Source organism: Cavia porcellus, unplaced genomic scaffold, assembly GCF_034190915.1.
Source record: "Cavia porcellus strain 051 isolate PalLab524CR breed Dunkin Hartley unplaced genomic scaffold, mCavPor4.1 scaffold_16, whole genome shotgun sequence".
Lineage (NCBI taxonomy): Eukaryota > Metazoa > Chordata > Mammalia > Rodentia > Caviidae > Cavia > Cavia porcellus.
Window position 1 is genome coordinate 74,448,942 of NW_026947499.1, and position 27,520 is coordinate 74,476,461.

The following is a 27,520-nucleotide window of genomic DNA, read 5'->3' on the forward strand; positions in this document are numbered from 1 at the left end:
AGAAAAGCTCCACGTGGTGGTCAGAATGGGGAGGTCAGGGAACATGCAGTGGCAATGTAGGATAGTTTTCTGAAAAACGTCGCTGGGTGGTGCGCATTGTATGGGTGTGTAACATTACATTGACTAGTAGGAGTGAGAAAATCGTCACGGGGTGTTGTGAATCAGAGGGTCTGGATTAGGATAGGCAGTGAGTGGCAATGTAGGATGGAGAAAGCACCACGGGGTGGTCAGCATGGGGAGGTCAGGGAACATGCAGTGGAAATGTAGGATAGGTTTCTGAAAAACATCGCGTTGTGGTGTACATTTTATGGGTGTGTAACATTACATTCACTGGTAGGAGTGAGAAAAACATCATGGGGTGGTGTGAATCGGAGGGTCTGAATTAGGATAGACAATGATTGGCAATGTAGGTTGGAGAAAAGCTCCGCGTGGTGGTCAGCATGGGGAGGTCAGGGAACATGCAGTGGCAATGTACCATAGATTTCTGAAAAACATCGTGACCTGGTGTGCATTGTATGGGTGTGTAACATTACATTCACTAGTAGGAGTGAGAAAAAGATCATGGGTTGGTGTGAATCGGAGGGTCTGAATTAGGATAGGCAGTGATTGGCAATGTAGGTTGGAGAAAAGCTCCGCGTGGTAGTCAGCATGGGGAGGTCAGGGAACATGCAATGGCAATGTAGGATAGATTTCTGAAAAACATCGCGACCTGGTGTGCATTGTATGGGTGTGTAACATTACATTCACTAGTAGGAGTGAGGAAAACATCACGGGGTGGTGTGAATTGGAGGGTCTGAATTAGGATAGGCAGTGTGTGGCAATGTAGGATGGAGAATAGCACCGCGGGGTGGTCAGCTTGGGGAGGTCAGGGAACATGCAGTAGCAATGTAGGATAGGTTTCTGAAAAACATCGAGGGGTGGTGCGCATTGTATTGTTGTGTAACATTACATTCACTAGTAGGAGTGAGAAAAACATCACGGGGTGGTGTGAATCGGAGGGTCTGAATTAGGATAGGCAGTGAGTGGCAATGTAGGATGGAGAAAAGCACCGCGGGGTGGTCAGCATAGGGAGGTCAGGGAACATGCAGTGGCATTGTAGGATAGGTTTCTGAAAAACATCGCGGGTTGGTGCGCATTGTATGGGTGTGTAACATTACATTCACTAGTAGGAGTGAGAAAAACATCACGGGGTGGTGTGAATCGGAGGGTCTGAATTAGGATAGGCAGTGAGTGGCAATGTAGGATGGAGAATAGCACCGCGGGGTGGTCAGCTTGGGGAGGTCAGGGAACATGCAGTAGCAATGTAGGATAGGTTTCTGAAAAACATCGAGGGGTGGTGCGCATTGTATTGTTGTGTGACATTACATTCACTAGTAGGAGTGAGAAAAACATCACGGGGTGGTGTGAATCGGAGGGTCTGAATTAGGATAGGCAGTGAGTGGCAATGTAGGATGGAGAAAAGCTCCGCGTGGTGGTCAGAATGGGGAAGTCAGGGAACATGCAGTGGCAATGTAGGATAGGTTTCTGAAAAACATCTCGGGGTGGTGTGCATTGTATGTGTGCGTAACATTACATTCTCGAGTAGGAGTGAGAAAAACATCACGGGGTGTTGCGCATTGTATGGGTGTGTAACATTACATTCACTAGTAGGAGTGAGAAAAACATCACGGGGTGGCGTGAATCGGAGGGTCTGAATTAGAATAGGCCATGAGGGGCAATATAGGTTGGAGAAAAGCACCGCGGGGTGCTCCGCATGGGGAGATCAGGGAACATGCAGTGGCAATGTAGGATAGGTTTCTGAAAAACATCGTGGGGTGGTGCTCATTTTATGGGTGTGTAACATTACATTCACTAGTAGGAGTGAGAAAAACATCACAGGGTGGTGCCCATTGAATGGGTGTGTAACATTACATTCACTAGTAGGAGTGAGAAAAACATCACGGGGTGGTGTGAATCAGAGTGTCTGAATTAGGATAGGCAGTGAGTGGCAATGTAGGATGGAGAAAAGCTCTGCGTAGTGGTCAGCATGTGGAGTTCAGGGAACATGCAGTGGCAATGTAGGAGAGATTTCTGAAAAACATCGCGGGGTGGTGCGCATTGTATGGGTGTGTAACATTACATTCACTAGTAGGTGTGAGAAAATCATCACGGGGTGGTGTGAATCAGAGGGTCTGAATTAGGATAGGCAGTGAGTGGCAATGTAGGATGGAGAAAAGCACCGCGGGGTGGTCAGCATGGGGAGGTCAGAAAATATGCAGTGGCAATGTAGGATAGGTTTCTGAAAAACATCGCCGGGTGGTGCGCATTGTATGGCTGTGTAACATTATATTCACCAGTAGGAGTGAGAAAAACATCACGGGGTGGTGTGAATCGGAGGGTCTGAATTAGGATAGGCAGTGAGTGGCAATGTAGGATGGAGAAAAGCACCGCGGGGTGGTCAGCATAGGGAGGTCAGGGAACATGCAGTGGCATTGTAGGATAGGTTTATGAAAAACATCGCGGGTTGGTGCGCATTGTATGGGTGTGTAACATTACATTCACGAGTAGGAGTGAGAAAAACGTCACGGGGTGGTATGAATCAGAGGGTCTGAAGTAGGATAGGCTGCGAGTGGCAATGTAGGATGGAGAAAAGCACCGCGGGATGGTCAGCATGGGGAGGTCCGGGAACATGCAATGGCAATGTAGGATAGGATTCCGAAAAACACCGCGGGGTGGTGTGCATTGTATGGGTGTGTAACATTACATTCACTAGTAGGAGTGGAAAAACATCACAGGGTGGTGCGCATTGAATGGGTGTGTAACATTACATTCAATAGTAGGAGTGAAAAAAACATCACGGGGTGGTGTGAATCGGATGGTCTGAATTAGGATAGACAGTGAGTGGCAATGTAGGATGGAGAAAAGCACCGCGGGGTGGTCAGCATGGGGAGGTGAGGGAACATGCAGTGGCAATGTAGGACAGGTTTCTGAAAATCATCGCGGGGTGGTGCTCATTTTATGGGTGTGTAACATTACATTCACTAGTAGGAGTGAGAAAAACATCACAGGGTGGTGCCCATTGAATGGGTATGTAACATTACATTCACTAGTAGGAGTGAGAAAAACATCAAGGGGTGGTGTGAATCGGAGGTTCTGAATTAGGATAGGCAGTGAGTGGCAATGTAGGATGGAGAAAAGCACCGCGGGGTGGTCAGCATGGGGAGGTCAGGGAACATGCAGTGGCAATGTAGGATAGGTTTCTGAAAAACATCGAGGGGTGGTGCGCATTGTATGGGTGTGTAACATTACATTCACTAGTAGGAGTGAGAAAAACATCACGGGGTGGTGTGAATCGGAGTGTCTGAATTAGGATAAGCAGTGAGTGGCAATGTAGGATGGAGAAAAGCTCCGCGTGGTGGTAAGCATGGGGAGGTCAGGGAACATGCAGTGGCAATTTAAGATAGGTTTCTGAAAAACATCGCGGGGTGGTGCGCATTGTATGTGTGTGTAACATTACATTCACTAGTAGGAGTGAGAAAAACATCACGGTGTGGTGTGAATCGGAGTGTCTGAATTAGGATAGGCAGTGAGTGGCAATGTAGGATGGAGAAAAGCTCCGCGTGGTGGTCAGCATGTGGAGGTCAGGGAACATGCAGTGGCAATGTAGGATAGGTTTCTGAAAAACATCGCAGGGTGGTGCTCATTTTATTGGTGTGTAACATTAGATTCACTAGTAGGAGTGAGAAAAACATCAGGGGGTGGTGCGCATTGTATGGGTGTGTAACATTATATTCACTAGTAGGAGTGAGAAAAACATCACGGGGTGGTGTGAATCAGAGGGTCTGAATTAGGATAGGCAGTGAGTGGCCTTGTAGGTTGGAGAAAAGCACCGCGAGGTGGTCAGCATGGGGAGGTCAGGGAACATGCAGTGGCAATGTAGTATAGGTTTCTGAAAAACATCGCTGGGTGGTGCGCATTGTATGGGTGTGTAACATTACATTCACTAGTAGGAGTGAGAAAATCATCACGGGGTGGTGTGAATCAGAGGGTCTGAATTAGGATAGGCAGTGAGTGGCAATGTGGGATGGAGAAAAGCACCGTGGGGTGGTCAGCATGGGGAGGTCAGGGAACATGCAGTGGCAATGTAGGATAGGTTTCTAAAAAACATCTGGGGGTGGTGCGCATTGTATGGGTGTGTAACATTACATTCACTAGTAGGAGTGAGAAAAACATCAAGGGGTGGTGTGAATCAGAGGGTCTGAATTAGGATAGGCAGTGAGTGGCAATGTAGGATGGAGAAAAGCACCGCGGGATGGTCAGCATGGGGAGGTCAGGTAACATGCAGTGGCAATGTAGGATAGGATTCTGAAAAACATCGCGGGGTGGTGCGCATTGTATGGGTGTGTAACATTACATTCACTTGTAGGAGTGAGAAAAACATCACATTGTGGTGCGCATTGAATGGGTGAGTAACATTACATTCACTAGTAGGAGTGAGAAAAACATCACGGGGTGGTGTGAATCGGAGGGTCTGAATTAGGATAGGCAGTGAGTGGCAATGTAGGATGGAGAAAAGCACCGCGGGATGGTCAGCATGGGGAGGTCAGGGAACATGCAGTGGCAATGTAGGATAGGATTCTGAAAAACATCGCGGGGTGGTGCGCATTGTATGGGTGTGTAACATTACATTCACTAGTAGGAGTGAGAAAAACATCACATTGTGGTGCGCATTGAATGGGTGAGTAACATTACATTCACTAGTAGGAGTGAGAAAAACATCACGGGGTGGTGTGAATCGGAGGGTCTGAATTAGGATAGGCAGTGAGTGGCAATGTAGGATGGAGAAAAGCACCGCGGGGTGGTCAGCATGGGGAGGTCAGGGAACATGCTGTGGCAATGTAGGAGAGGTTTCTGAAAAACATCGCGTGGTTGTGTGCATTTTATTGGTGTGCAACATAACATTCACTAGTAGGAGTGAGAAAACCATCACGGGGTGGTGGAATCGGAGGGTCTGAATTAGGATAGGCAGTGAGTGGCAATGTAGGATGGAGAAAAGCACCGAGGGGTGGTCAGCAAGTGGATGTCAGGGAACATGCAGTGGCAATATAGGATAGGTTTCTGAAAAACATTGCGGGGTGGTGCGCACTGTATGGGTGTGTAACATGACATTCACTAGTAGGAGTGAGAAAAACATCACGGGGTGGTGCGCATTGTATGGGTGTGAAAGATTACATTCACTAGTAGGAGTGAGAAAAACATCACGGGGTGGTCTGAATCGGAGGGTCTGAATTAGGATAGGCAGTGAGTGGCAATGTAGGTTGGAGAAAAGCTCCGCGTGTTGGTCAGCATGGGCAGGTCAGGGAACCTGCAGTGGCAATGTAGGATAGGTTTCTGAAAAACATCGCGGGGTGGTGCGCATTTTATGTGTGTGTAACAATACATTCACTAGTAGGAGTGAGAAAAACATCACGGGGTGGTGTGAATCGGAAGGTCTGAATTAGGATAGGCAGTGAGTGGCAATGTAGGATGGTGAAAAGCACCGAGGGGTGGTCAGCAAGGGGAGGTCAGGGAACATGCAGTGGCAATGTAGGATAGGTTTCTGAAAAACATAGCGGGGTGTTGCGCATTGTATTGGTATGTAACATGACATTCACTAGTAGGAGTGAGAAAAACATCACGGGTTGGTGCGCATTGTATGGGTGTGAAACATTACATTCACTAGTAGGAGTGAGAAAGTCATCAAGGGGTGGTGTGAATCGGACGGCCTGAATTATGATAGGCAGTGAGTGGCAATGTAGGATGGAGAAAATCACCGAGGGGTGGTCAGCAAGGGGAGGTCAGGGAACATGCAGTGGCAATATAGGAGAGGTTTCTGAAAAACATCGCGGGGTGGTGCGCACTGTATGGGTGTGTAACATGACATTCACTAGTAGGAGTGAGAAAAACATCACGGGGTGGTGCGCATTGTAAGGGTGTGAAACATTACATTCACTAGTAGGAGTGAGAAAAACATCACGGGATGATGTGAATCGGAGGGTCTGAATTAGGATAGGCAGTGAGTGGCAATGTAGGTTGCAGAAAAGCTCCGCATGGTGGTCAGCATGGGGTGGTCAGGGAACATGCAGTTGCAATGTAGGATAGTTTTCTGAAAAACATCGCGGGGTGGTGCGCATTGTATGGGTGTGTAACATTACATTCACTAGTAGGAGTGAGAAAAACGTCACGGGGTGGTGTGAATCGGAGGGTCTGAATTAGGATAGGCAGTGAGTGGGAATGTAGGATGGAGAAAAGCACCGCGGTGTGGTCAGAATGGGGAGGTCAGGGAACATGCAGTAGAAATGTAGGATAGGTTTTTGAAAATCATCGCGGTGTGGTGTGCATTTTATGGGTATGTAACATTACATTCACTAGTAGGAGTGAGAAAAACATCACAGGGTGGTGCCCTTTGAATGGGTATGTAACTTTACATTCACTAGTAGGAGTGAGAAAAACATCACAGGGTGGTTTGAATCGGAGGGTTTGAATCAGGATAGGCAGTGAGTGGCAATGTATGATGGAGAAAAGCACCGCGGGGTGGTCAGCATGGGGAGGTCAGGGAACATGCAGTGGCAATGTAGGATAGGTTTCTGAAAAACATCGAGGTGTGGTGCGCATTGTATGGGTGTGTAACATTACATTCACTAGTAGGAGTGAGAAAAACATCACGGGGTGGTTTGAATCAGAGGGTCTGAATTAGGATAGGCAGTTGTGGGAATTTAGGATGGAGAAAAGCACCGCGGGGTGGTCAGCATGGGAAGGTCAGGGAACATGCAGTGGCATTGGAGGATAGGTTTCTGAAAAACATTGCGGGGTGGTGCGCATTGTATGTGTGTGTAACATTACATTCACTAGTAGGAGTGAGAAAAACTTCACGGGGTGGTATGAATCAGAGGGTCTGAAGTAGGATAGGCTGTGAGTGGCAATGTAGGATGGAGAAAAGCACCGCGGGGTGGTCAGCATGGGGAGGTCAGGGAACATGCAGTGGCATTGAAGGATAAGTTTCTGAAAAACATCTCTGGGTGGTGCGCATTGTATGGGTGTGTAACATTACATTCACTAGTAGGAGTGAGAAAAACTTCACGGGGTGGTGTGAATCAGAGGGTCTGAAGTAGGATAGGCTGTGAGTGGCAATGTAGGATGGAGAAAAGCTCCGCGGGATGGTCAGCATGTGGAGGTCAGGGAACATGCAATGGCAATGAAGGATAGGTTTCTGAAAAACATCGAGGTGTGGTGCGCATTGTATGGGTGTGTAACATTACATTCACTAGTAGGAGTGAGAAAAACTTCACGGGGTGGTGTGAATCGGACGGTCTGAATTAGGATAGGCAGTGAGTGGCAATGTACGTTGGAGAAAAGCTCGGCGTGGTGGTCAGCATGGGGAGGTCCGGGAACATGCAGTGGCAATGTAGGATAGGTTTCTGAAAAACAATGCGGGGTGGTGCGCATTGTATGAGTGTGTAACATTACATTCACTAGTAGGAGTGAGAAAAACATCACGGGGTGGTGCGCATTGTATGGGTGTGTAACATTACCTTCACTAGTACGAGTGAGAAAAACATCACGGTGTGGCGTGAATTGGAGCGTCTCAATTAGTGTAGGCCGTGAGTGGCAATGTAGGATGGGAAAAGCACCGCGGGGTGGTCAGCATGGGGAGATCAGGGAACATGCAGTGGCAATGTAAGAACAGTTTCTGAAAAACATCGCAGGGTGGTGCGCATTGTATGGGTGTGTAACATTACATTCAGTAGTAGGCGTGAGAAAAACATCACGAGGTGGTGTTAATCGGAGGGTCTGAATTAGGATAGGCAGTGAGTGGCAATGTAGGATGGAGAAAAGCACCGCGGGGTGGTCAGCATGGGGAGGTCAGGGAACATGCAGTGGCATTGGAAGATAGGTTGCTGAAAAACATCGCGGGGTGTTGCGCATTGTATGGGTGTGTAACATTACATTCACTAGTAGGAGTGAGAAAAACTTCACGGGGTGGTGTGAATCAGAGGGTTTGAATTAGGATAGGCTGTGAGTGGCAATGTAGGATGGAGAAAAGCACTGCGGGATGGTCAGCATGGGGAGGTCAGGGAACATGCAGCGGCAATGTAGGATAGGATTCTGAAAAACATCGCGGCGTGGTGCGCATTGTATGGGTGTGAAATATTACATTCACTAGTAGGAGTGAGAAAAACATCACGGGGTGGTGTGAATCGGAGGGCCTGAATTAGGATAGGCAGTGAGTGGCAATGTAGGATGGAGAAAAGCACCGCGGGGTGGTCAGCATGGGGAGGTCAGGGCACATGCAGTGGCAATGTAGGATAGGATTCTGAAAAACATTGCGGGGTGGTGCGCATTGTATGGGTGTGTAACATTACATTCACTAGTAGGAGTGAGAAAAACATCACGGGGTGGTGTGAATCGGAGGGTCTGAATTAGGATAGTCAGTGAGTGGCAATGTAGGACGGAGAAAAGCACCGCGGGGTGGTCAGCATGGGGAGGTCAGGGAACATGCAGGGGAAATGTAGGATAGGTTTCTGAAAAACATCGCCGTGTGGTGTGCATTGTATGGGTGTGTAACTTTACATTCACTAGTAGGAGTGAGAAAAACATCACGGGGTGGTGTGAATCGGAGGGTCTGAATTAGGATAGGCAGTGAGTGGCAATGTAGGATGGAGAAAAGCACCGCGGGGTGGTCAGCATGGGGAGGTCAGGGAACATGCAGTGGAAATGTAGGAATAGGTTTCTGAAAAACATCGCGGGGTGGTGCGCATTGTATGGGTCTGTAACATTACATTCAGTAGTAGGAGTGAGAAAAACATCACGGGGTGGTGAGAATCGGAAGGTCTGAATTAGGATAGGCAGTGAGTGGCAATGTAGGATGGAGAAAAGCACCACGGGGTTTTCAGCATTGTGAGGTCAGGGAACATGCAGTGGCAATGTAGGATAGGTTTATTAAAAACATCGAGGGGTGGTGCGCATTGTATGGGTGTGTAACATTACATTCACTAGTAGGAGTGAGAAAAACATCACGGGGTGGTGTGAATCAGAGGGTTTGAAGTACGATAGGCTGTGAGTGGCAATGTAGGATGGAGAATAGCACCTCGGGATGGTCAGCATGGGGAGGTCAGGGAACATGCAGCGGCAATGTAGGATAGGATTCTGAAAAACATCGCGGGGTGGTGCGCATTGTATGGGTGTGAAACATTACATTCACTAGTAGGAGTGAGAAAAACATCACGGGGTGGTGTGAATTGGAGGGCCTGAATTAGGATAGGCAGTGAGTCGCAATGTAGGATGGAGAAAAGCACCGCGGGGTGGTCAGCATGGGGAGGTCAGGGAACATGCAGTGGCAATGTAGGATAGGTTTCTGAAAAACATCGCGGGGTGGTGCGCATTGTATGGGTGTGTAACATTACATTCAGGAGTAAGAGTGAGAAAAACATCACGGGGTGGTGAGAATCGGCAGGTCTGAATTAGGATAGGCTGTGAGTGGCAATGTAGGATGGAGAAGAGCACCACGGGGTTTTCAGCATTGGGAGGTCAGGGAACATGCAGTGGCAATGTAATATAGGTTTCTGAAGAACATCGCGGGTTGGTGCGCATTGTATGGGTGTGTAACATTACATTCACTAGTAGGAGTGAGAAAAACATCACAGGGTGGTGCCCATTGAATGGGTGTGTAACATTACATTCACTAGTAGGAGTGAGAAAAACATCACGGGGTGGTGTGAATCGGAAGGTCTGAATTAGGATAGGCAGTGAGTGACAATGTAGGATGGAGAAAAGCACCACGGGGTGGTCAGCATGGGGAGGTCTGGGAACATGCAGTGGCAATGTAGGAGAGGTTTCTGAAAAACATCGCGGGGTGGTGCGCACTGTATGGGTGTGTAACATGACATTCACTAGTAGGAGTGAGAAAAACATCGCAGTGTGGTGTGCATTTTATGGGTATGTAACATTACATTCAATAGTAGGAGTGAGAAAAACATCACAGGGTGGTGTGAATCGGAGGGTTTGAATCAGAATAGGCAGTGAGTGGCAATGTATGATGGAGAAAAGCACTGCGGGGTGGTCAGCATGGGGAGGTCAGGGAACATGCAGTGGCAATGTAGGATAGGTTTCTGAAAAACATCGAGGTGTGGTGCGCATTGTATGGGTGTGTAACATTACATTCACTAGTAGGAGTGAGAAAAACATCACAGGGTGGTGTGAATCGGAGGGTCTGAATTAGGATAGGCAGTGAGTGGCAATGTAGGTTGGAGAAAAGCTCCGCGTGGTGGTTAGCATGGGGAGGTCCGGGAACATGCAGTGGCAATGTAGGATTGGTTTCTGAAAAACATTGCGGGGTGGTGAGCATTGTATGTGTGTGTAACATTACATTTACTAGTAGGAGTGAGAAAAACATCACGGGGTGGTGCGCATTGTATGGGTGTGTAACATTACATTCACTAGTACGAGTGATAAAAACATCACGGGGTGGCGTGCATCGGAGGGTCTCAATTAGTGTAGGCCGTGAGTGGCAATGTAGGATGGGAAAAGCACCGCGGGGTGGTCAGCATGGGGAGATCAGGGAACATGCAGTGGCAATGTAGGAACAGTTTCTGAAAAACATCGCAGGGTTGTGTGCATTGTATGGGTGTGTAACATTACATTCACTAGTAGGAGTGAGAAAAACTTCACTGGGTGGTGTGAATCGGAGGGTCTGAATTAGGATAGGCAGTGAGTGGGAATGTAGGTTGGAGAAAAGCACCGCGGTGTGGTCAGCATGGGGAGGTCAGGGAACATGCAGTAGAAATGTAGGATAGGTTTTTGAAAAACATCGCGTTGTGGTGTACATTTTATGGGTATGTAACATTACATTCACTAGTAGGAGTGAGAAAAACATCACAGGGTGGTGCCCTTTGAATGGGTGTGTAACATTACATTCACTAGTAGGCGTGAGAAAAACATCACGGGGTGGTGTTAATCGGAGGGTCTGAATTAGGATAGGCAGTGAGTGGCAATCTAGGATGGAGAAAAGCACCGCGGGGTGGTCAGCATGGGGAGGTCAGGAAACATGCAGTGGCATTGGAGGATATGTTGCTGAAAAACATCGCGGGGTGGTGCGCATTGTATGGGTGTGTAACATTACATTCAGTAGTAGGAGTGAGAAAAACATCACGGGCTGGTGAGAATCGGAAGGTCTGAATTAGGATAGGCAGTGAGTGGCAATGTAGGATGGAGAAAAGCACCACGGGATTTTCAGCATTGGGAGGTCAGGGAACATGCAGTGGCAAAGTAGTATAGGTTTCTGAAGAACATGGCGGGGTGGTGCGCATTGTATGGGTGTGTAACATTACATTCACTAGTAGGAGTGACAAAAACATCACAGGGTGGTGCCCATTGAATGGGTGTGTAACATTACATTCACTAGTAGGAGTGAGAAAAACATCACGGGGTGGTGTGTATCGGAGGGTCTGAATTAGAATAGGCAGTGAGTGGCAATGTAGAATGGAGAAAAGCACCGCGGGGTGGTCAGCATGGGGAGGTCAGGGAACATGGAGTGGCAATGTAGGATAGGTTTCTGAAAAACATCGCGGCCTGCTGTGCATTGTATGGGTATGTAACATTACATTCACTAGTAGGAGTGAGAAAAACATCACGGGGTGGTGTGAATCAGAGGGTCTGAATTAGGATACGCAGTGAGTGGCTATGTAGGATGGAGAAACGCTGCGTGTGTTGGTCAGCATGGGGAGGTCAGGGAACATGCAGTGGCAATGTAGGATAGGTTTCTGAAAAACATCGCGGGGTGGTGCGCATTGTATGGGTGTGTAACATTACATTCACTAGTAGGAGTGAGAAAAACATCAAGGGGTGGTGTGAATCGGAGGGTCTGAATTAGGATAGGCAGTGAGTGGCAATGTAGTATGGAGAAAAGCACCGCGGAGTGGTCAGTATGGGGAGGTCAGGGAACTTGCAGTGGCAATGTAGGAACAGTTTCTGAAAAACATCGCAGGGTGGTGCGCATTGTATGGGTGTGTAACATTACATTCACTAGTAGGCGTGAGAAAAACATCACGGGGTGGTGTGAATCGGAGGGTTTGAATTAGGATAGGCAGTGAGTGGCAATGTAGGATGGAGAAAAGCACCGCGGGGTGGTGAGCATGGGGAGGTCAGGGAACATGCAGTGGCATTGTAGGATAGGTTTCTGAAAAACATCGCAGGGTGGTGCGCATTGTATGTGTGCGTAACATTACATTCACTGGTAGGAGAGAGACAAACATCACGGGGTGGTGCGCATTGTATGGGTGTGTAACATTACATTCACTAGTAGGAGTGAGAAAAACATCACGGGGTGGCGTGAATTGGAGGGTCTGAATTAGGATAGGACGTGATGGGCAATATAGGATTTAGAAAAGCACCGCGGGGTGGTCAGCATGGGGCGGTCAGGGAACATGCAGTGGCATTGTAGGATAGGTTTCTGAAAAACATCGTGGGGTGGTGCGCATTTTATGGGTGTGTAACATTACATTCTCTAGTAGGAGTGAGAAAAACTTCACGGGGTGTTGTGAATCAGAGGGTTTGAAGTAGGATAGGCTGTGAGTGGCAATGTAGGATGGAGAAAAGCACCGCGGGATGGTCAGCATGGGGTGGTCAGGGAACATGCAGCGGCAATGTAGGATAGGTTTCTGAAAAACATCGCGGGGTGGTGCGCATTGTATGGGTGTGAAACTTTACATTCACTAGTAGGAGTGAGAAAAACATCACGGGGTGGTGTGAATTGGAGGGCCTGAATTAGGATAGGCAGTGAGTGGCAATGTAGGATGGAGAAAAGCACCGCGGGGTGGTCAGCATGTGGAGGTCAGGGCACATGCAGTGGCAATGTCTGATAGGTTTCTGAAAAACATTGCGGGGTGGTGCGCATTGTATGGGTGTGTAACATTACATTCACTAGTAGCAGTGAGAAAAAATCACGGGGTGGTGTGAATCGGAGGGTCTGAATTAGGATAGGCAGTGAGTGGCAATGTAGGATGGAGAAAAGCACCGCGGGGTGGTCAGCATGGGGAGGTCAGGGAACATGCAGTGGGAATGTAGGATAGGTTTCTGAAAAACATCGCGGTGTGGTGTGCATTGTATGGGTGTTTAACTTTACATTCACTAGTAGGAGTGAGAAAAACATCACGGGGTGGTGGGAAATGGAGGGTCTGAATTAGGATAGGCAGTGAGTGGCAATGTAGGATGGAGAAAAGCACCGCGGAGTGGTCAGCATGGGGAGATCAGGGAACATGCAGTGGCAATGTAGGATAGGTTTCTAAAAAACATCGCGGGGTGTCGCGCATTGTATGGGTGTGTAACATTACATTCAGTAGTAGGAGGGAGAAAAACATCACGGGGTGGTGAGAATCGGAAGGTCTGAATTAGGATAGGCAGTGAGTGGCAATGTAGGATGGAGAAAAGCACCACGGGGTTTTCAGCATTGGGAGGTCAGGAAACATGCAGTGGCAATGTAGTATAGGTTTCTGAAGAACATCGCGGGGTGGTGCGCATTGTATGGGTGTGTAACATTACATTCACTAGTAGGAGTGAGAAAAACATCACAGGGTGGTGCCCATTGAATGGGTGTGTAACATTACATTCACTAGTAGGAGTGAGAAAAGCATCACGGGGTGGTGTGAATCGGAGTGTCTGAATTAGGATAGGCAGTGAGTGGCAATGTAGGATGGAGAAAAGCACCGCGGGGTGGTCAGCATGGGGAGGTCAGGGAACATGCAGTGGCAATGTAGGAGAGGTTTCTGAAAAACTTCGCGGGGTGGTGTGCATTTTATGGGTATGCAACATTACATTCACTAGTAGGAGTGAGAAAATCATCACGGGGTGGTGGAATCGGAGCATCTGAATTAGGATAGGCAGTGAGTGGCAATGTAGGATGGTGAAAAGCACCGAGGGGTGGTCAGCAAGGGGAGGTCAGGGAACATGCAATGGCAATGTAGGATAGGTTTCTGAAAAACATAGCGGGGTGTTGCGCATTGTATTGGTGTGTAACATGACATTCACTAGTAGAACTGAGAAAAACATCACGGGTTGGTGCGCATTGTATGGGTGTGAAACATTACATTCACTAGTAGGAATGAGAAAATCCTCACGGGTTGGTGTGAATCGGAGGGCCTGAATAGGATAGGCAGTGAGTGGCAATGTAGGATGGAGAAAAGCACCGCGGGGTGGTCAGCATGGGGAGGTCAAGGAACATGCAGTTGCAATGTAGGATAGGTTTCTGAAAAACATTGCGGTGTGGTGCGCATTGTATGGGTGTGTAACATTACATTCACTAGTAGGAGTGAGAAAAACGTCACGGGGTGGTGTGAATCGGAGGGTCTGAATTAGGATAGGCAGTGAGTGGGAATGTAGGACGGAGAAAAGCATCGCGGTGTTGTCAGCATGGGGAGGTCAGGGAACTTCAGTAGAAATGTAGGATAGGTTTTTGAAAAACATCGCGTTGTGGTGTACATTTTATCGGTATGTAACATGACATTCACTAGTAGGAGTGAGAAAAACATCACAGGGTGGTGCCCTTTGAATGGGTGTGTAACATTACATTCACTAGTAGGCGTGAGAAAAACATCACGGGGTGGTGTTAATCGGAGGGTCTGAATTAGGATAGGCAGTGAGTGGCAATGTAGGATGGAGAAAAGCACCGCGGGATGGTCAGCATGGGGAGGTCAGGGAACATACAGTGGCAATGTAGGATTGGTTTCTGAAAAACATTGTGGGGTGGTGCGCATTGTATGGGTGTGTAACATTACATTCACTAGTAGGAGTGAGAAAAATATCACGGGGTGGTGTGAATCGGAGGGTCTGAATTAGGATAGGCAGTGAGTGGCAATGTAGGATGGAGAAAAGCACTGCGGGGTGGTTAGCATGGGGAGGTCAGGGAACATGCAGTGGGAATGTAGGATAGGTTTCTGAGAAACATCGCGGTGTGGTGTGCATTGTATGGGTGTGTAACTTTACATTCACTAGTAGGAGTAAGAAAAACATCACGGGGTGGTGGGAATCCGAGGGTCTGAATTAGGATAGGCAGTGAGTGGCAATGTATGATGGAGAAAAGCACCGCGGGGTGGTCAGCATGGGGAGATCAGGGAACATGCAGTGGCAATGTAGGATAGGTTTCTAAAAAACATCGCGGGGTGGTGCGCATTGTATGGGTGTGTAACATTACAATCAGTAGTAGGAGTGAGAAAAACATCACGGGGTGGTGAGAATCGGAATGTCTGAATTAGGATAGGCAGTGAGTGGCAATGTAGGATGGAGAAAAGCACCACGGGGTTTTCAGCATTGGGAGGTCAGGGAACATGCAGTGGCAATGTAGTATAGGTTTCTGAAGAACATCGCGGGGTGGTGAGCATTGTATGGGTGTGTAACATTACATTCACTAGTAGGAGTGAGAAAAACATCACAGGGTGGTGCCCATTGAATGGGTGTGTAACATTACATTCACTAGTAGGAGTGAGAAAAACATCACGGGGTGGTGTGAATCGGAGGGCCTGAATTAGAATAGGTAGTGAGTGGCAATGTAGGATGGAGAAAAGCACCGTGGGGTGGTCAGCATGGGGAGGTCAGGGAACATGCAGTGGCAATGTAGGATAGGTTTATTAAAAACATCGAGGGGTCGTGCGCATTGTATGGGTGTGTAACATTACATTCACTAGTAGGAGTGAGAAAAACATCACTTGGTGGTGTGAATCAGAGGGTTTGAAGTAGGATACGCTGTGAGTGGCAATGTAGGATGGAGAAAAGCACCGCAGGATGGTCAGCATGGGGAGGTCAGGGAACATGCAGCGGCAATGTAGGATAGGATTCTGAAAAACATCGCGGGGTGGTGCGCATTGTATGGGTGTGAAACATTACATTCACTAGTAGGAGTGAGAAAAACATCACGGGGTGGTGTGAATCGGAGGGCCTGAATTAGGATAGGCAGTGAGTGGCAATGTAGGATGGAGAAAAGCACCGCGGGGTGGTCAGCATGGGGAGGTCAGGGAACATGCAGTGGCAATGTAGGATAGGTTTCTGAAAAACATTGCGGAGTGGTGCGCATTGTATGGGTGTGTAACATTACATTCAATAGTAGGAGTGAGAAAAACATCACGGGGTGGTGTGAATCGGAGGGTCTGAATTAGGATAGGCAGTGAGTGGCAATGTAGGATGGAGAAAAGCACGGCGGGGTGGTCAGCATGGGGAGGTCAGGGAACATGCAATGGGAATGTAGGATAGGTTTCTGAAAAACATCGCGGTGTGGTGTGCATTGTATGGGTGTGTAACTTTACATTCACTAGTAGGAGTGAGAAAAACATCACGGGGTGGTGTGAATTGGAGGGCCTGAATTAGGATAGGCAGTGAGTGGCAATGTAGGATGGAGAAAAGCACCGCGGGGTGGTCAGCATGTGGAGGTCAGGGCACATGCAGTGGCAATGTCTGATAGGTTTCTGAAAAACATTGCGGGGTGGTGCGCATTGTATGGGTGTGTAACATTACATTCACTAGTAGGAGTGAGAAAAAATCACGGGGTGGTGTGAATCGGAGTGTCTGAATTAGGATAGGCAGTGAGTGGCAATGTAGGATGGAGAAAAGCACCGCGGGGTGGTCAGCATGGGGAGGTCAGGGAACATGCAGTGGGAATGTAGGATAGGTTTCTGAAAAACATCGCGGTGTGGTGTGCATTGTATGGGTGTTTAACTTTACATTCACTAGTAGGAGTGAGAAAAACATCACGGGGTGGTGGGAATCGGAGGGTCTGAATTAGGATAGGCAGTGAGTGGCAATGTAGGATGGAGAAAAGCACCGCGGGGTGGTCAGCATGGGGAGATCAGGGAACATGCAGTGGCAATGTAGGATAGGTTTCTAAAAAACATCGCGGGGTGTCGCGCATTGTATGGGTGTGTAACATTACATTCAGTAGTAGGAGGGAGAAAAACATCACGGGGTGGTGAGAATCGGAAGGTCTGAATTAGGATAGGCAGTGAGTGGCAATGTAGGATGGAGAAAAGCACCACGGGGTTTTCAGCATTGGGAGGTCAGGAAACATGCAGTGGCAATGTAGTATAGGTTTCTGAAGAACATCGCGGTGTGGTGCGCATTGTATGGGTGTGTAACATTACATTCACTAGTAGGAGTGAGAAAAACATCACAGGGTGGTGCCCATTGAATGGGTGTGTAACATTACATTCACTAGTAGGAGTGAGAAAAGCATCACGGGGTGGTGTGAATCGGAGGGTCTGAATTAGGATAGGCAGTGAGTGGCAATGTAGGATGGAGAAAAGCACCGCGGTGTGGTCAGCATGGGGAGGTCAGGGAACATGCAGTGGCAATGTAGGAGAGGTTTCTGAAAAACATCGCGGGGTGGTGTGCATTTTATGGGTATGCAACATTACATTCACTAGTAGGAGTGAGAAAATCATCACGGGGTGGTGGAGTCGGAGCATCTGAATTAGGATAGGCAGTGAGTGGCAATGTAGGATGGTGAAAAGCACCGAGGGGTGGTCAGCAAGGGGAGGTCAGGGAACATGCAATGGCAATGTAGGATAGGTTTCTGAAAAACATAGCGGGGTGTTGCGCATTGTATTGGTGTGTAACATGACATTCACTAGTAGAACTGAGAAAAACATCACGGGTTGGTGCGCATTGTATGGGTGTGAAACATTACATTCACTAGTAGGAATGAGAAAATCATCACGGGTTGGTGTGAATCGGAGGGCCTGAATAGGATAGGCAGTGAGTGGCAATGTAGGATGGAGAAAAGCACCGCGGGGTGGTCAGCATGGGGAGGTCAAGGAACATGCAGTTGCAATGTAGGATAGGTTTCTGAAAAACATTGCGGTGTGGTGCGCATTGTATGGGTGTGTAACATTACATTCACTAGTAGGAGTGAGAAAAACGTCACGGGGTGGTGTGAATCGGAGGGTCTGAATTAGGATAGGCAGTGAGTGGGAATGTAGGATGGAGAAAAGCATCGCGGTGTTGTCAGCATGGGGAGGTCAGGGAACATGCAGTAGAAATGTAGGATAGGTTTTTGAAAAACATCGCGTTGTGGTGTACATTTTATCGGTATGTAACATTACATTCACTAGTAGGAGTGAGAAAAACATCACAGGGTGGTGCCCTTTGAATGGGTGTGTAACATTACATTCACTAGTAGGCGTGAGAAAAACATCACGGGGTGGTGTTAATCGGAGGGTCTGAATTAGGATAGGCAGTGAGTGGCAATGTAGGATGGAGAAAAGCACCGCGGGATGGTCAGCATGGGGAGGTCAGGGAACATACAGTGGCAATGTAGGATTGGTTTCTGAAAAACATTGTGGGGTGGTGCGCATTGTATGGGTGTGTAACATTACATTCACTAGTAGGAGTGAGAAAAATATCACGGGGTGGTGTGAATCGGAGGGTCTGAATTAGGATAGGCAGTGAGTGGCAATGTAGGATGGAGAAAAGCACTGCGGGGTGGTTAGCATGGGGAGGTCAGGGAACATGCAGTGGGAATGTAGGATAGGTTTCTGAGAAACATCGCGGTGTGGTGTGCATTGTATGGGTGTGTAACTTTACATTCACTAGTAGGAGTAAGAAAAACATCACGGGGTGGTGGGAATCCGAGGGTCTGAATTAGGATAGGCAGTGAGTGGCAATGTATGATGGAGAAAAGCACCGCGGGGTGGTCAGCATGGGGAGATCAGGGAACATGCAGTGGCAATGTAGGATAGGTTTCTAAAAAACATCGCGGGGTGGTGCGCATTGTATGGGTGTGTAACATTACAATCAGTAGTAGGAGTGAGAAAAACATCACGGGGTGGTGAGAATCGGAATGTCTGAATTAGGATAGGCAGTGAGTGGCAATGTAGGATGGAGAAAAGCACCACGGGGTTTTCAGCATTGGGAGGTCAGGGAACATGCAGTGGCAATGTAGTATAGGTTTCTGAAGAACATCGCGGGGTGGTGAGCATTGTATGGGTGTGTAACATTACATTCACTAGTAGGAGTGAGAAAAACATCACAGGGTGGTGCCCATTGAATGCGTGTGTAACATTACATTCACTAGTAGGAGTGAGAAAAACATCACGGGGTGGTGTGAATCGGAGGGCCTGAATTAGAATAGGTAGTGAGTGGCAATGTAGGATGGAGAAAAGCACCGTGGGGTGGTCAGCATGGGGAGGTCAGGGAACATGCAGTGGCAATGTAGGATAGGTTTATTAAAAACATCGAGGGGTCGTGCGCATTGTATGGGTGTGTAACATTACATTCACTAGTAGGAGTGAGAAAAACATCACTTGGTGGTGTGAATCAGAGGGTTTGAAGTAGGATACGCTGTGAGTGGCAATGTAGGATGGAGAAAAGCACCGCAGGATGGTCAGCATGGGGAGGTCAGGGAACATGCAGCGGCAATGTAGGATAGGATTCTGAAAAACATCGCGGGGTGGTGCGCATTGTATGGGTGTGAAACATTACATTCACTAGTAGGAGTGAGAAAAACATCACGGGGTGGTGTGAATCGGAGGGCCTGAATTAGGATAGGCAGTGAGTGGCAATGTAGGATGGAGAAAAGCACCGCGGGGTGGTCAGCATGGGGAGGTCAGGGAACATGCAGTGGCAATGTAGGATAGGTTTCTGAAAAACATTGCGGAGTGGTGCGCATTGTATGGGTGTGTAACATTACATTCAATAGTAGGAGTGAGAAAAACATCACGGGGTGGTGTGAATCGGAGGGTCTGAATTAGGATAGGCAGTGAGTGGCAATGTAGGATGGAGAAAAGCACCGCGGGGTGGTCAGCATGGGGAGGTCAGGGAACATGCAATGGGAATGTAGGATAGGTTTCTGAAAAACATCGCGGTGTGGTGTGCATTGTATGGGTGTGTAACTTTACATTCACTAGTAGGAGTGAGAAAAACATCACGGGGTGGTGTGAATCGGAGGGTCTGAGTTAGGATAGGCAGTGAGTGGCAATGTAGGATGGAGAAAAGCACCGCGGGGTGGTCAGCATGGGGAGGTCAGGGAACATGCAGTGGCAATGTAGGATAGGTTTCTGAAAAACATCACGGGGTGGTGCGCATTGTATGGGTGTGTAACATTACATTCAGTAGTAGGAGTGAGAAAAACATCACGGGGTGGTGAGAATCGGAAGGTCTGAATTAGGATAGGCAGTGAGTGGCAATGTAGGATGGAGAAAAGCACGACGGGGTTTTCAGCATTGGGAGGTCAGGGAACATGCAGTGGCAATGTAATATAGGTTTCTGAAGAACATCGCGGGTTGGTGCGCATTGTATGGGTGTGTAACATTACATTCACTAGTAGGAGTGAGAAAAACATCACAGGGTGGTGCCCATTGAATGGGTGTGTAACATTACATTCACTAGTATGTGTGAGAAAAACATCACGGGGTGGTGTGAATCGGAGTGTCTGAATTAGAATAGGCAGCGAGTGGCAATGTAGGATGAAGAAAAGCCCCGCGGGGTGGTCAGAATGGGGAGGACAGGCAATATACAGTGGCAATGTAGGATAGGTTTCTGAAAAACATTGCGGGGTGGTGCGCATTGTATGTGTGTGTAACATTACATTCACTAGTAGGAGTGAGAAAAACATCACGGGGTGATGCACATTGTATGGGTGTGTAACATTACATTCACTAGTACGAGTGAGAAAAACATCACGGGGTGGCGTGAATCGGAGGGTCTGAATTAGTATAGGCCTTGTGTGGCAATGTAGGATGGGAAAAGCACCGCAGGTTGATCAGCATGGGGAGATCACGGAACATGCAGTGGCAATGTAGAATAGGTTTCTGAAAAACATCGCGGCCTGGTGTGCATTGTATGGATATGTAACATTACATTCACTAGTAGGAGTGAGAAAAACATCACGGGGTGGTGTGAATCAGAGGGTCTGAATTAGGATAGGCAGTGAGTGGCAATGTAGGATGGAGAAAAGCTGCGTGTGGTGGTCAGCATCGGGAGGTCTGCGAACATGCAGTGGCAATGTAGGATAGGTTTCTGAAAAACATCGCGGGGTGGTGCGCATTGTATGGGTGTGTAACATTACATTCACTAGTAGGAGTGAGAAAAACATCAAGGGGTGGTGTGAATCGGAGGGTCTGAATTAGGATAGGCAGTGAGTGGCAATGTAGGATAGAGAAAAGCACCGCGGAGTGGTCAGCATGGGGAGGTCAGGGAACATGCAGTGGCAATGTAGGAACAGTTTCTGAAAAACATCGCAGGGTGGTGCGCATTGTATGGCTGTGTAACATTACAGTCACTAGTAGGCGTGAGAAAAACCTCACGGGGTGGTGTCAATCGGAGGTTCTGAATTAGGATAGGCAGTGAGTGGCAATGTAGGATGGAGAAAAGCACCGAGGGGTGGTCAGCATGGGGAGGTCAGGGAACATGCAGTTGCATTGTATGATAGGTTTCTGAAAAACATCGCTGGGTGGTGCGCATTGTATGGGTGTGTAACATTACATTAACTAGTAGGAGTGAGAAAAACTTCACGGGGTGGTGTGAATCAGAGGGTTTGAAGTAGGATAGGCTGTGAGTGGCACTGTAGGATGGAGAAAAGTTCCGCGGGATGGTCAGCATGTGGAGGTCAGGGAACATGCAGTGGCAATGAAGGATAGGTTTCTGAAAAATATCGCGGGGGGGTGCGCATTTTATTGGTGTGTAACATTACATTCACTAGTAGGAGTGAGAAAAACATCAGGGGGTGGTGCGCATTGTATGGGTGTGTAACATTATATTCACTAGTAGGAGTGAGAAACACATCACGGGGTGGTGTTAATCGGAGGGTCTGAATTAGGATAGGCAGTGAGTGGCAATGTAGGTTGGAGAAAAGCACCGCGAGGTGGTCAGCATGGGGAGGTCAGGGAACATGCAGTGGAAATGTAGTATAGGTTTCTGAAAAACGTCGCTGGGTGGTGCGCATTGTATGGGTGTGTAACATTACATTCACTAGTAGGAGTGAGAAAAACATCACGGGGTGGTATGAATCGGAGGGTATGAATCAGGATAGGCAGTGAGTGGCAATGTAGGATAGAGAAAAGCACCGCGGGGTGGTCAGCATGGGGAGGTCAGGGAACATGCAGTGGCAATGTAGGATAGTTTTCTGAAAAACATCGCCGGGTGGTGCGCATTGTTTGGCTGTGTAACATTACATTCACTAGTAGGAGTGAGAAAAACATCACGGGGTGGTGTGAATCGGAGGGTCTGAATCAGGATAGGCAGTGAGTGGCAATGTAGGATGGGAAAAAGCACCGCGGGGTGGTCAGCATAGGGAGGTCAGGGAACATGCAGTGGCATTGTAGGATAGGTTTCTGAAAAACATCGTGGGTTGGTGCGCATTGTATGGGTGTGTAACTTTACATTCACAAGTAGGAGTGAGAAAAACATCACGGGGTGGTGTGAATCGGAGGGTCTGTATTAGGATAGGCAGTGAGTGGCAATGTAGCATGGAGAAAAGCACCGCGGGGTGGTCTGCATGGGGAGGTCAGGGAACATGCAGTGGCAATGTAGGATAGGTTTCTGAAAAACATCGCTGGGTGGTGCGCATTGTATGGGTGTGTAACATTACATTCAGTACTAGGAGTGAGAAAAACCTCACGGGGTGGTGAGAATCGGAAGGTCTGAATTAGGATAGGCAGTGAGTGGCAATGTAGGATGGAGAAGAGCACCACGGGGTTTTCAGCATTGGGAGGTCAGGGAACATGCAGTGGCAATGTAATATAGGTTTCCGAAGAACATCGCGGGTTGGTGCGCATTGTATGGGTGTGTAACATTACATTCATTGGTAGGAGTGAGAAAAACATCACAGGGTGGTGCCCATTGAATGGGTGTGTAACCTTACATTCACTAGTAGGAGTGAGAAAAACATCACGGGGTGGTGTGAATCGGAGGGTCTGAATTAGAATAGGCAGTGAGTGGCAATGGAGGATGGAGAAAAGCCCCGCAGGGGGGTCAGAATGGGGAGGACTGGGAACATGCAGTGGCAATGTAGGATAGGTTTATGAAAAACATCGAGGGGTGGTGTGCATTGTATGGGTGTGTAACATTTCATTCACTAGTAGGAGTGAGAAAAACATCACGGGGTGGTGTGAATCGGAGGGTCAGAATTAGGATAGGCAGTGAGTGGCAATGTAGGTTGGAGAAAAGCTCCGCGTAGTGGTTCGCATGGGGAGGTCAGGGAATATACAGTGGCAATGTAGGATAGGTTTCTGAAAAACACTGCGGGGTGGTGCGCATTGTATGTGTGTGTAACATTACATTCGCTAGTAGGAGTGAGAAAAACATCACGGGGTGGTGCACATTGTATGGGTGTGTAACATTACATTCACTAGTACGAGTGAGAAAAACATCACGGGGTGGCGTGAATCGGAGGGTCTGAATTAGTATAGGCCTTGTGTGGCAATGTAGGATGGGAAAAGCACCGCGGGGTGGTCAGCATGGGGAGATCAGGGAACATGCAGTGGCAATGTAGGATAGGTTTCTGAAAAACATCGCAGCCTGGTGTGCATTGTATGGGTGTGTAACATTTCATTCACTAGTAGGAGTGAGAAAAACATCACGGGGTGGTGTGAATCGGAGGGTCAGAATTAGGATAGGCAGTGAGTGGCAATGTAGGTTGGAGAAAAGCTCCGCGTAGTGGTCCGCATGGGGAGGTCAGGGAATATACAGTGGCAATGTAGGATAGGTTTCTGAAAAACACTGCGGGGTGGTGCGCATTGTATGTGTGTGTAACATTACATTCGCTAGTAGGAGTGAGAAAAACATCACGGGGTGGTGTGAATCAGAGGGTCTGAATTAGGATAGGCAGTGAGTGGCAATGTAGGATGGAGAAACGCTGCGTGTGGTGGTCAGCACGGGGAGGTCAGGTAACATGCAGTGGCAATTTAGGATAGGTTTCTGAAAAACATCGCGGGGTGGTGCGCATTGTATGGGTGTGTAACATTACATTCACTAGTAGGAGTGAGAAAAACTTCACGGGGTGGTGTGAATCAGAGGGTTTTAAGTAGGATAGGCTGTGAGTGGCAGTGTAGGATGGAGAAAAGTTCCGCGGGATGGTCAGCATGTGGAGGTCAGGGAACATGCAGTGGCAATGAAGGATAGGTTTCTGAAAAATATCGCGGGGTGGTGCGCATTTTATTGGTGTGTAACTTTACATTCACTAGTAGGAGTGAGAAAAACGTCAGGGGGTGGTGCGCATTGTATGGGTGTGTAACATTATATTCACTAGTAGGAGTGAGAAGCACATCACGGGGTGGTGTGAATCGGAGGGTCTGAATTAGGATAGGCAGTGAGTGGCAATGTAGGTTGGAGAAAAGCACCGCGAGGTGATCAGCATGGGGAGGTCAGGGAACATGCAGTGGAAATTTAGTATAGGTTTCTGAAAAACGTCGCTGGGTGGTGCGCATTGTATGGGTGTGTAACATTACATTCACTAGTAGGAGTGAGAAAGTCATCACGGGGTGGTGTGAATCAGAGGGTATGAATTAGGATAGGCAGTGATTGGCAATGTAGGATGGAGAAAAGCACCGCGGGGTGGTCAGCATGGGGAGGTCAGGGAACATGCAGTGGCAATGTAGGATAGTTTTCTGAAAAACATCGCCGGGTGGTGCGCATTGTTTGGCTGTGTAACATTACATTCACTAGTAGGAGTGAGAAAAACATCACGGGGTGGTGAGAATCGGAAGGTCTGAATTAGGATAGGCAGTGAGTGGCAATGTAGGATGGAGAAGAGCACCACGGGGTTTTCAGCATTGGGAGGTCAGGGAACATGCAGTGGCAATGTAATATAGGTTTCTGAAGAACATCGCGGGTTGGTGCGCATTGTATGGGTGTGTAACATTACATTCATTGGTAGGAGTGAGAAAAACATCACAGGGTGGTGCCCATTGAATGGGTGTGTAACATTACATTCACTAGTAGAAGTGAGAAAAACATCACGGGGTGGTGTGAATCGGAGGGTCTGAATTAGAATAGGCAGTGAGTCGCAATGGAGGATGGAGAAAAGCCCCGCAGTTGGGTCAGAATGGGGAGGACTGGGAACATGCAGTGGCAATGTAGGATAGGTTTATGAAAAACATCGAGGGGTGGTGTGCATTGTATGGGTGTGTAACATTTCATTCACTAGTAGGAGTGAGAAAAACATCACGGGGTGGTGTGAATCGGAGGGTCAGAATTAGGATAGGCAGTGAGTGGCAATGTAGGTTGGAGAAAAGCTCCGCGTAGTGGTCCGCATGGGGAGGTCAGGGAATATACAGTGGCAATGTAGGATAGGTTTCTGAAAAACACTGCGGGGTGGTGCGCATTGTATGTGTGTGTAACATTACATTCGCTAGTAGGAGTGAGAAAAACATCACGGGGTGGTGCACATTGTATGGGTGTGTAACATTACATTCACTAGTACGAGTGAGAAAAACATCACGGGGTGGCGTGAATCGGAGGGTCTGAATTAGTATAGGCCTTGTGTGGCAATGTAGGATGGGAAAAGCACCGCGGGGTGGTCAGCATGGGGAGATCAGGGAACATGCAGTGGCAATGTAGGATAGGTTTCTGAAAAACATCGCGGCCTGGTGTGCATTGTATGGGTATGTAACATTACATTCACTAGTAGGAGTGAGAAAAACATCACGGGGTGGTGTGAATCAGAGGGTCTGAATTAGGATAGGCAGTGAGTGGCAATGCAGGATGGAGAAACGCTGCGTGTGGTGGTCAGCACGGGGAGGTCAGGGAACATGCAGTGGCAATGTAGGATAGGTTTCTGAAAAACATCGCGGGGTGGTGCGCATTGTATGGGTGTGTAACATTACATTCACTAGTAGGAGTGAGAAAAACATCAAGGGGTGGTGTGAATCGGAGGGTCTGAATTAGGATAGGCAGTGAGTAGCAATGTAGGATGGAGAAAAGCACCGCGGAGTGGTCAGCATGGGGAGGTCAGGGAACATGCAGTGGCAATGTAGGAACAGTTTCTGAAAAACATCGCAGGGTGGTGCGCATTGTATGGCTGTGTAACATTGCAGTCACTAGTAGGCGTGAGAAAAACCTCACGGGGTGGTGTCAATCGGAGGGTCTGAATTAGAATAGGCAGTGAGTGGCAATGTAGGATGGAGAAAAGCACCGAGGGGTGGTCAGCATGGGGAGGTCAGGGAACATGCAGTGGCATTGTATGATAGGTTTCTGAAAAACCTCGCTGGGTGGTGCGCATTGTATGGGTGTGTAATATTACATTCACTAGTAGGAGTGAGAAAAACTTCACGGGGTGGTGTGAATCAGAGGGTTTGAAGTAGGATAGGCTGTGAGTGGCTGTGTAGGATGGAGAAAAGTTCCGCGGGATGGTCAGCATGTGGAGGTCAGGGAACATGCAGTGGCAATGAAGGATAGGTTTCTGAAAAATACCGCGGGGTGGTGCGCATTTTATTGGTGTGTAACATTACATTCACTAGTAGGAGTGAGAAAAACATCAGGGGGTGGTGCGCATTGTATGGGTGTGTAACATTATATTCACTAGTAGGAGTGAGAAGCACATCACGGGGTGGTGTGAATCGGAGGGTCTGAATTAGGATAGACAGTGAGTGGCAATGTAGGTTGGAGAAAAGCACCGCGAGGTGGTCAGCATGGGGAGGTCAGGGAACATGCAGTGGAAATTTAGTATAAGTTTCTGAAAAACGTCGCTGGGTGGTGCGCATTGTATGGGTGTGTAACATTACATTCACTAGTAGGAGTGAGAAAGTCATCACGGGGTGGTGTGAATCAGAGGGTATGAATTAGGATAGGCAGTGATTGGCAATGTAGGATGGAGAAAAGCACCGCGGGGTGGTCAGCATGGGGAGGTCAGGGAACATGCAGTGGCAATGTAGGATAGGTTTCTGAAAAACACTGCGGGGTGGTGCGCATTGTATGTGTGTGTAACATTACATTCGCTAGTAGGAGTGAGAAAAACATCACGGGGTGGTGCACATTGTATGGGTGTGTAACATTACATTCACTAGTATGAGTGAGAAAAACATCACGGGGTGGCGTGAATCGGAGGGTCTGAATTAGTATAGGCCTTGTGTGGCAATGTAGGATGGGAAAAGCACCGCGGGGTGGTCAGCATGGGGAGATCAGGGAACATGCAGTGGCAATGTAGGATAGGTTTCTGAAAAACATCGCAGCCTGGTGTGCATTGTATGGGTATGTAACATTACATTCACTAGTAGGGGTGAGAAAAACATCACGGGTTGGTGTGAATCAGAGGGTCTGAATTAGGATAGGCAGTGAGTGGCAATGTAGGATGGAGAAACGCTGCGTGTGGTGGTCAGCACGGGGAGGTCAGGGAACATGCAGTGGCAATGTAGGATAGGTTTCTGAAAAACATCGCGGGGTGGTGCGCATTGTATGGGTGTGTAACATTACATTCACTAGTAGGAGTGAGAAAAACATCAAGGGGTGGTGTGAATCGGAGGGTCTGAATTAGGATAGGCAGTGAGTGGCAATGTAGGATGGAGAAAAGCACCGCGGAGTGGTCAGCATG